Source organism: Rutidosis leptorrhynchoides, chromosome 5, assembly GCF_046630445.1.
Source record: "Rutidosis leptorrhynchoides isolate AG116_Rl617_1_P2 chromosome 5, CSIRO_AGI_Rlap_v1, whole genome shotgun sequence".
Lineage (NCBI taxonomy): Eukaryota > Viridiplantae > Streptophyta > Magnoliopsida > Asterales > Asteraceae > Rutidosis > Rutidosis leptorrhynchoides.
Window position 1 is genome coordinate 67,239,104 of NC_092337.1, and position 4,339 is coordinate 67,243,442.

Consider the following 4,339-nt stretch of genomic DNA (forward strand, 5'->3'; position numbering starts at 1 on the left):
AAAATAGACAGTTTTGTCACAGCTCCAGCAAATTACCTTCATTTGTTTATACGAATAAACCTTATTATAACAATTACCCCTTCATCATTGTTACCGGGGAACCTTTCATATCTCGTCACATTAGCAGTAAACTTATCAACAACTTCATTAACCTTCGACTTAAGCCTCTCCGAAAAGCCACTATACTTATTCATTAAAACCCCATCATGTACTCACCTACATCCTGTAACAATAATTGTCACACCAACTACTGGGAATTAGCAATCAATATTTTGAATTTCGCGACAATTTTACGTCAAAAGTTATACATATAACGTCTATCTCCTAGACTTACATACTTCGAATGTGAATTTTCTGAAAAACATCCCAAACTATGAACTAGTTCTCCGAAATTGGAAAAATGCTGATGAAGCAGCAAAAACTGTAAACGACTTTAATAGTCAAAAGTTTGATGATAAAGAATAGTATGGTGGTAAAGCTGAGAAAAAGAGAAGGTTTGAAACTGGAAAACGAATTGAGCAGACCATGAAGGAGGCTGTGGACAAATCACAAAGACTAAACCTACCTTCAAAGGATCCAAATGATTCAGTGTCTACTGAAATCGTTAGCAAACACCTTACTTCTTATTCTAAACCTTCACAGACAAATCTTCTTCATCATCCATATTATCGTATCTTTTATTATAATATCTTCGATATTCCTGAAGATATTTTCACAACTATTCTTATCCGATATCTTTTATCTCTTCGCAATATCTGCGTTACAACATAAAAAGAAACTGTGTTAGTTTCTAAATTTAAAAAAAAAATTGAATTTAAAATAGGAATGTTTTTGAAGTAGTGTTCGGAACTGAAGCATAAGTTAGTATAATATAATGACACTTGATCAACGTGATTATATTACAGTAAGTCATGCTGAGTTTCTAATGGAACGTGATAATTCACAGAACATACCGTCATCATGTACTGTTTACACGACTCTTACATTCTACCCAATTTTCAAACATATTAAGAATATATCATCTTGATAGCTCTATATTTTCGGATATTCTGGTAATTTGCCAAATCAAGATCATGCCATTACGATTTTCTTCTTGGAACATTAACTATGTTCATCCAAAAATTCATATCTACGAATTCTGGACTATTATCCGCTTGACTTAAGATCGGGAAGAGAAAACGAAAACATGAAGCTCCGAAATATAATGGAGAATATAAAGCCCGATAACAACCCCGAAATTACAAACCGTGTATATAAATGCGTATAGCAATATAAAGACACGAGAGAATGAAAAACACAATAACCCCAAGGTAATGGTAGAAGAAAATAACTTCCTCCGGTGGTAGATGAAAAACAAGAATGACAGATATGAAAGTTAAAAGTATATCAAGAATCAATACTGGATGAAGCATATTAACGAATGCTTTAAAGTATGAATTGGGGAGAAAGACTAGAAGGTGTGAGCTGTGGAAATAAAGAAACGAAGGGGGTGGAATTATAGTAAAATATCAGACAGAGAAATCGAGACAGATTATCGCATTTAATCAAAGAAGATCCTGATTTCCTTAATCGCCGAAGAACCAAATCTTATTGCAAAGATTTTCTTTAAATCCCATGAATTCCGGAAATCAATCATAACTACGTCATCGGTTAAAACGAATATACGTTTACTCATTTCACTCTCTTGCGATAGCTTCACTTATACTCTTCGCGTAATCAAATTGTTTTATCTATATTACTCAATGATGATAAAACTCTATTTATCAACTCATATTCGTCATGAAAACATTTTTATAGTTAGCCATGACGACCTCGATCAAATTTCGGGACGAAATTTCTTTAACGGGTAGGTACTGTGACGACCCGGAAATTTCCGACCAAATTTAAACTTAACCTTTATATGTTTCTGACACGATAAGCAGAATTTGTAATGTTTAATCTCAAAAAGTTTGGAACTACATTCATGTAATCAATTACCCTTTGACCGTGTTCGACGATTCACGAACAATTATGTGTATATAGATATGTATATATAATATATAATATTAACTGAAAACATTAACAAAGTATTAGATATATGATACTTTACATAAACATATTTGTTTCGATATATTTATCGACAGAATTAAGAGATAATATCAAATGATTGAATTATCAGATACATTATGATATGATTGCGGGCCTATGTTATGAGGTCCACTGTGATTTAAGAAATCTATTTTTTTCACAACTCATTACTTAACCAGTATGATAAAGATAACGATATTTATATTTTATTTTATTATATATATATATATATATATATATATATATATATATATATATATATATATATATATATATATATATATATATATATATATATAACGATTTAAATTAATATTATATATATTTTTATACGCGTATTATACGTACATAGTTTTATATTTTTACTATACTTTAACTTTACCTTTACTTTACTTTTACTTTACTTTAACTTTAATAATTCACTTTAATAATTCATACTTTAATAATTCACTTTAATAATTCATACTTTAATAATTCACTTTAATAATTCATACTTTAATAATTCACTTTAATAATTCATACTTTAATAATTCACTTTAATAATTCATACTTTAATAATTCACTTTAATAATTCAAAAATCTATTATAAATAGAATTCAATAGGTTTCATTATTTCATAGAAACTTAAAAATATATTTTTCTAAACTCTCTCAATCGAATTACATATATATATATATATATATATATATATATATATATATATATATATATATATATATATATATATATATATATATATATATATATATATATATATATATATATGTACTTAGTATTATTTCAAGATATTATTAGTATACATAAAATACTACGACGGAGTTATATTCATACGATTTCAAAATAAGTTTTCAAATGGGATAGAGCTAAGGAAATTATGGGTTATAGCTATGAAGGTTATGGGTATTGATCGAGGGTATTGCTCGTGAGGTCAACCTAACGTTTATCATTTTCGTTGCGTCTACGTACTTTCCTGCAATATTGAATCACAATATTGATACGTGAGCATTCATATCTTATCTTTTATATATTAATAGTGTATCCCTGACTAGTGCTCGAGTATATATGATTATGCATGTTTGTATGCTTAGTTTCGTCGTTAAATAGTTTATGATAATTCACGAATTTGATACATATGCTACTGAGATAAGTTATATGATATGCATGTCGTTGAAAATCTGAAGAAAAAATTAATAACTTTTCATTTAGAAATCGTGTGGTTTCGATGAACGGATTAAAAGATATGGTCAACTGAATTATCATTAATTTTAATATTATTATTAAAACAATTATTATAACTGTTATCAGTTGATGTTATTACTAAAATTATCTTTATTACTAAAAATTAATATTTTTATTGAAACTATCATTTTATTATTTTTATCATTATTATTATTATCAATATTATTTTATCAAATAAATATGCGTACAAAGATATTTTTACCACACGTAATGTAATTATATTAATAATATATACCACTATATTTTTATGATATTAAGTGAATTTTATAAATTTTATTATTTGAGATATATAAAAGTATATTTTTATCATATATGAATTTTAATATAAATTTTTATTTATTAATAAATGACTTGTATTATTTAGTATAATAAGATCTGATAAATATATTTAAATATATAAAACTACTATATATAAGTTATATAATAAACATGTATAGATTTTGGAAGTCATTTTGGGTCAAGTTTACTTTTGTTGACTTTTGCATGTCGGTCTCGAGCATTAGGATTGTGATACACTACGACTTGACCTAAATTGTTAGACAGGTATTGACCAACATATAAATATATATACTTAATATAGGTTCGTGAATCCGAGACAATCACTGCACTTGTTCAGTGCCGTCATATACATAATTGCTACGAAATACAGTATTGTGAGTTTCATTTGCTCCCTTTTTATATATATTTTTGGGCTGAGAATACATGCGCTGATTTATAAATGTTTTACGAAATAGGCACAAGTACTAAAACTAATTCTATGTGGGTTTAAACCAGAAATATACCCTTAGCTTGGTAACATTAAACTACTTGTCTATGTACGGTAGGCGCGAATCCTAAAGATAGATCTATTGGGTCTGACAAACCTCATCCTGACTATGGGATGCTTTAGTACTTCAAGGTTATTTTAAACACACCTGATCTGGTGTACTTCAGAGGGTAAAACATGAACGTTAAAGCTTGCTACCGGGTGCCTACAACTTATAGAATACTTTTATACACTTGAAAGTGTACGGATATTTATAGAAACTGAAAT